The sequence below is a fragment of the Triticum aestivum genome, chromosome 4A (assembly GCF_018294505.1).
Source record: "Triticum aestivum cultivar Chinese Spring chromosome 4A, IWGSC CS RefSeq v2.1, whole genome shotgun sequence".
Lineage (NCBI taxonomy): Eukaryota > Viridiplantae > Streptophyta > Magnoliopsida > Poales > Poaceae > Triticum > Triticum aestivum.
In genome coordinates this window covers 752,987,566-752,994,582 of record NC_057803.1, presented here as the reverse complement: position 1 = coordinate 752,994,582, position 7,017 = coordinate 752,987,566, and positions in this window count along the sequence as shown.

The window sequence follows — 7,017 nt, the reverse complement described above, 5'->3', positions numbered from 1 at the left end:
CATTATCCACCATATCAGCAACTTTGTTAATTTCTGATATCAAGTAATTGTTTTCTTTGTGTGGCAGGGCTTGGAGAAAATTCACCAAAAAAGCTCCGGGACTACCGAAGAAGCTGCAATTTAGACACCCGAAAGTAAGTACTATATAGTAGCATATTCCACGCATCTCCTAGTGATTCAAGCGCTAGTTTCATCAATACCATTTAGCATGCTTGCTAATTATCAGTTTGATTGACCTCTATTTCTTGTAAAGTGGTTGTGGCAGGAACAAGGGAATGATTTCTGTGGATACTACATTTGCGAGTCCATCCGCCACACGACCTGTGAGCGGGGCTACTCCGACAAACAATATGAAGTGCGTAAATAAAAATATTCACAATTTTATTTTATTACCATCATTTGTGTTGAGTTTCATTCATTCATATATATATATATGTATTGACCCCCTTCTTAAAATTAGATGTTTCGGATGCGGGATGAACTCCTAGCACCAGATCGCATGCGAGCAATTCAAGAGGAATTGGCGGCATTCTTTCTTGACCACGTGATCGCTGAAGACGGAGAATACTATGTGGACCACGCATCCGTATGTTAGGAGATTATATATTTGTAAAAGATAATTATTGTATATATGTAGCCGGTAGTGTCGGATAGATATACGAGAACTTGTTGGTCGACCAATCTCTCGGAGAAGGAGAGGTGGTCGATATCACTTCTCTCTATATGCATATATGTTCATGACGATCTTCTGTTTGCTTAATTACTAGCTAGCTAGCGTGTCTAGCTAGTCCTCTCTATACGTATATATAGTACGTAGCGTCGACCAAGCACGGACAAAAGAGAGGACACTTTTCTCTATTAATTAGCTAGCTATAGCACAATATATGAAACACCTAAATTAACCCCCCAAAACCCCCCAAACCCTCCCTCCTTTTCAAAAAAAAACAAAAACAACAGCCATAGAAATGCTGACGCATGGATAGGCCACGTGGAGGCCCATCTGTCCCGGTTCTGGATTGAACCGGGACTAAAGGGTCAGGGCATTAGTACCAACCCTTTAGTCCCGGTTCATGAACCGGGACTAAAGGCCCTCACCAACCGGGACTATAGGCCCTTTTTCTACTAGTGGTGGAGGGCGTACGCCTGCGTGAAGACGCACCTCCACAAAGTTGATCTGGTGACTGTGGCCACAGGTCCTCCTGCAGACAAGCCTCGCACCGCGGAGCAATTTTATCCTGGGGTTGAGGAGGGAGCTCGGATTACCGAGGCCGTGTGTCCAGCGGACACCTTGTAGTACTAGGTAGAACTTCGGGATGCCGAAGTTATGAAATGTACAAAACTTGAGGGTTTGTGGAATGAATATGGCTTTAAATTCCTCCATATGTATTTACTACTTTAATTATGTTACCTCCTGTGCGGCCGTTTAAAACTTAAAGTGGCCAGTTGTCATCTTCTTCCCCAGTTTAGAGTATAGTGGGGGCTGATGACGAGTCCCCTGTATGGGAAGTGCTCGGCTTAGCAAGCTGGGGACTAGGACACAACACACTTCGGCTAAAATGTAAAGCCCTTCACTTAACACGGGTTATCTCTATCATCACGTTGCTTAACACAGTCTACGGATGGCTAACCATTTTGCGCCTACCAAGATAGTCAGGCTTTGGCTTTCTCCACTAAGGCGCTCTGCCAATTAACCTGGCGGCACAATCGCAGTGGTTCTACCATTAAATCCTTAGCCGAATTCATGGGGAACATCAGGGGTACACTTAGGAGCCGGGCAAGCCAACTATTGACCAAAACCTAGGTTCCAAACTGATGCATATAGAGCCAAAATCTGAGACGCCGATAACTTCGGACTTGTAAGGAAGGGGAACAAGGCCCCTTAACGGTTATATCTTGAAAGACATTCTTGTAGTGCAAAGTAAGTGCTTGAACGGAAATGTAGGCAATACCTTCAGAGCATGCTTTCTTTTATTTTATAACCCTAAGATGTTACATGTCGAGCTACTACGAGAGAAACTAAAAGATATATAATGTACGGGAGTGCATGAGGAAGAAAAGGCAGGCCGATATTGACATTAGGTTTTAGGAGCCCGGGTAACGTCCTGCCACACGTCTGCACTTCCGAGCTGTTGACCAGCTTGCCGTCATGAACGGTGGGGATTGAGTAGGACTGGTGCAGTCTCAACCCTTGATGTCTGCTAGAACTATGTCGATATTTCCCCAAAGAGGAAGGGACGATGCAGTATAGCGACGATAGGTATTTCCCTCAGCGATAAGACCAAGGTTATTGAACCAGTAGGAGAACCTCCTCACACCACGGAAACAACCCCTAAACACAAATAACAAATATTCGCAACCCAACATGTTAAAGGGGTTGTCAATCCCTTTCAAGTACGGCGCCTCAAGATAGTCAAATAATGTGAGATAAAAAGTGGTAGATAGGGTAAATAGATCGCGGAACAAATAAATTGCAGCAAGGTATTTTCTATTTTTGGTTTAATAGAAATGAAAATAAAAGCAAAGAAAAATAGATCGCAAAGGCATATATGATGAAAACAGACTCGAGGGCCGTAGGTTTCACTAGTGGCTTCTCTCGAGAAAAATAGCAAACGGTGGGAAAACAATTACTATTGGGCAATTGATAGAACTTCAAATAATCATGACGATATCGAGGCAATGATCATTATATAGGCATCACGTACAAGATTAGTAGACTGATTCCTGCCTGCATCTACTACTATTACTACACACATCGACCGCTATCTAGCATGCATCTGTTGTATTAAGTTCATGGAAAAACGGAGTAATCTAATAAGAACGATGACATGATGTATACAAGATCTATTTATGTAGAAATAGACCCCATCTTATTATCTTTAATAGCAACGATACATACATGTCGTTTCCCTATCTGTCACTGGAATCAACCACCGTAAGATTGAACCCATCACAAAGCACCTCTTCCCATTGCAAGATAAATAGAGCAAGTTGGCCAAACAAAACCCAAATATCAGAGAAGAAATATGAGGCTATAATCAATCATGCATATAAGAGATCAAAGAAGACTCAAATAACATTCATGGATAAAAACATAGATCGGATCGTAACTCAAAGTTCATCGGATCCTAACAAACACACGGCAAAAAGACTTACATCATATGGATCTCCAAGAGACCGTTCTATTGATAATCAAGAGAGAGAGAGAGAGGAAGGCATCTAGCTACTAACTACGGACTCGTAGTTCTATAAAGAACTACTCACGAATCATCGGAGAGCCACCAATGGACATGATGCACCGCTCCGTGGTGGTGTCTACATTTGGATCTGGTGTTTCTGGACTCTGTGGCGTCTGGAATTGATTTTCATCGGCTCCCTAGGGTTTTGGAATATTTGGGTATTTATTGAGCAAAGAGGCGGTGTGGGAGGCCAACGAGGAGGGAACAACCCACCGTGGCGCGCCCTAGTGGGTTGTGCTCCCCTCGGAGCTCCCCTCAGGTGCATTCCTGGCCCACTCGATGTCTTTTGGCCCAAAAAAAATCACAAAAAGTTTCGCTGCATTTGGAATCCGTTTATTATTGATTTCTGTGATGCAAAAACATGCAGAAAGCAGCCACTAGTACTGGGCACTATGTTAATAGGTTAGTACCAAAAAATGATATAAAATGACTATAAAATGATTGTAAAACATCCAAGAATGATAATATAACATTACGAAAATATCAAAAATTATAGATACATTGGAGATGTATCAGCATCCCCAATCTTATTTCCGGCTCGTCCTCGAGTAGGTAAATGATAAAAACATAAATTTTGATGTAGAATGTTGCCTAACATGTTCAACACAATTTTTTTCTTTATAGCATCAACATTTGGACTTTTATATGATTCAAAGCAATAGTCTAGTTTTGACATGAAGACTTTAATACTCAAGCATACCAACAAGGAACCATGTCTTTCAAAATATCAACAGTAAAGCAAGTTATCCCTAGCCCATTATGCTCAATCATTGATCCATTCATGAAACACACTCGAATATTAGCTACACCCAATGCTCAAATACGATCATAGTGCCCCTTAGTTGGTGCTTTATAAGAGAAGATGGAGACTCAAATTCAAAATAAAAATTGCTTAAGTAAAAGAAAGGCCCTTCGCGGAGGGAAGTAGGGATTTGTAGAGGTGCCAGAGCTCAAAGCTTACATTGAGAGATAAAAACATTTTGGGAGGCATACTTTTCCCACCAACAAAAACGACTTAGATCTCCCAACACTTTCCATGCTAGATACTTCATAGGCGTTTCCCAAACAGAAAATAAAGTTTATTCCCTTTTCCACCATTACTTTCACTTTCCACGGCTAACTGTATCCACGGGTGCCCTCCATAACAACACTTCCCAAGCAATTTTATTTGACAACATAAATTAAATTCATTTTTCATTTTGGGTCTGGGCATCCCAAATACCTTTGTCGTACTGTCATGCAATGACAAGTGAATAAACACTCATCATGAGAATAACACATCTAGCATGGAAAATATTGGCCACCCCTCACCGCCTGACGAGCGATACGAGCACACGAAAGAGAAATTTATTTTCAAAATTAGAGATGCCACATGCAGATTTGCTTAGAACGGCACAGACATACCACATATAGGTAGGTATAGTGTGCTCATATGGCAATACTGGTTTAAAGGGTTTTAGATGCACAAGTAGTGGTCATATTTATTGCAAATTGAAGGCTAGCAAAATATTGAGAAGCGACCAACCAAAAAACAAAAAATCTCAAACCCAAGCATTAAGCATAAGTAACACCGAATAATGCACCACAAGTAGGACATAAATTTCATTGCATAACTATTGACTTTCATGCTTGCATGGGGAATCACAAACCTTAACATCAATATTCTTACTAAAGCACAATTACTCATCAACATGACTCACATATCATATCGTCCTATCTCAAAACCATTACTAAGAATAAAGTTTATTTTGTCCAATGATCTTTATGATAGTTTTTATTATATCCTCCTTGGATATCTATCACTTTGGGACTATTTTCATATGTTGCTTTCGATAAGCTCAAACAAATTTAAGTGAAGAACATGAGCAAAATATTTCTTTCTCTCAAAATAATCTATGTGAAGCAAGAGGGAATTTCTAAAAAAAATACTAACTCCCAAATAAATCTAAGTGAAGCATTATAGCGTTTCTTCAAAAAAACAAAGCACACCGTGCTCAGAAAGATATAAGTGAAGTACTAGAACAAATCCATGGCTCTAAAAATTTAAGTGAAGCATAGGAGCAAGCATAGCATAATTTTTGGCTCTGGCTCTCTCACAAAGGTGTGTTCAGCAAGGATTCAACACTTAAAACACAAAGAAAAACATGCAAAGACTGATATCATACAAGACGCTCCAAGCAAAACTCATAATATGTGACGAATAAAAATATAGCTTCAAGTAAAATACCGATGGTTGTTAGAAGAAAGAGGGGATACCACTCGGGGGCACACCCAAGCTTAGTTGCTTGCTACTTCTTTAATATTATCTTGGGGTGCCTCGGGAATCCCCAAGCCTAGCCTTTTGCTAATCCTTATTCCTTAATCCATCGTAAGGTCACCCAAAACTTGAAAACTTCAATCGCACAAAACTCAACAAAACTTTTGTGAGATCCGTTAGTATAAGAAAGCAAACCACTAATATAAGTACTGTTGAAAACCTATTCATATTTTCTTTTTGCATTATATCTATTGTATTCCAACTTTTCTATGTCAAAAACTCATCAAATAAAACCATAGAATCATCAAAACAAGCATACAACGCAAAGAAAACAGAATCTGTCAAAAACAGAACAATCTGTAGCAATATGGATATTTTGAATACTTATATAACTCTAAAAATATTGAGAAATTAGGAAAACCTGACAAATTTGTATATTAAAATTATGCAAAATGTATTAACTGAAAATCACGTTTCTGTGATTTATGAAATTACTTTCATGAGTGCATAAGTTTCTGTTTTTCAGCAAGATCAAATCAACTTTCACCCAAATCATCCCAAAGGCCTTGCTTGGCACAAACACTAATTTAAACCACAAAAACACATCTAACCGGTGGTATAATTGGGTATTTTATTGAAAACTGCAAGAAAAGCAAAAAGCAAAAAGATACAAGTTGGGTTTCCTCCCAACAAGCACTATCGTTTTACGCCCCTAGCTAGGCATAACGTGTAGGATCTAGGTTTTGTCATCTTTGGTTCTAGATCCATAAGATGCCCTCATGATTGATTCATATGGTGGCCTAATTATTGTTCTAGGGAAGTGTTCCATTCCTTTCCTCAGTGGAAATTGAAATTCAATATTGCCTTCTTTCATATCAATCACTGCACCAATATTATGTAAAAATGTCTACCAAGAATAATTGGACAAGACAGATTGCAATCAATATCAAGGATAATAAAATTCAATAAGATTTTCACCCTCTGAATCATAGAGACGCCTTCTGACCAAAGTTGACTCTTCTCCAGTCCCTTTTTCATCTATCTTAATTTTATTAAACAAAGATCAATAGAAGACACGCCAATCGTTTTAATATCTTCATCACTTTTATTAAAGTAATCACTAGAAAACACTCATTCTAAAAATTCTCTTTTAGCTCTAAGCTTAGCGGTTCTTTTCTTACTTTCATCCATGGAAACATAAAGAGCTTTAATTGATTCTTCAACTTTAGGCACATAAATTTTCATTTTGAGAGTTTCTACATCATGAGAAATTCTATCAATACTTCTAGACAAATCATCAACTTTATTCAACTTTTCTTCTATCGAAGTATTGAAAGCCTTTTGAGTATTGATAAATTCTTTAATATTGTTCTCATGGTCAGAGGTGTTTCTATTATTATTGTAAGTAGGATTACCATAGGAATTGCCAGAATTATTAGAGGAATTACTAGGAAAATGCCTAGGATTAAAATTACCTCTATAAGCATTGTTATTGAAATTGTTTCGCGAGGCAAAATTCACATC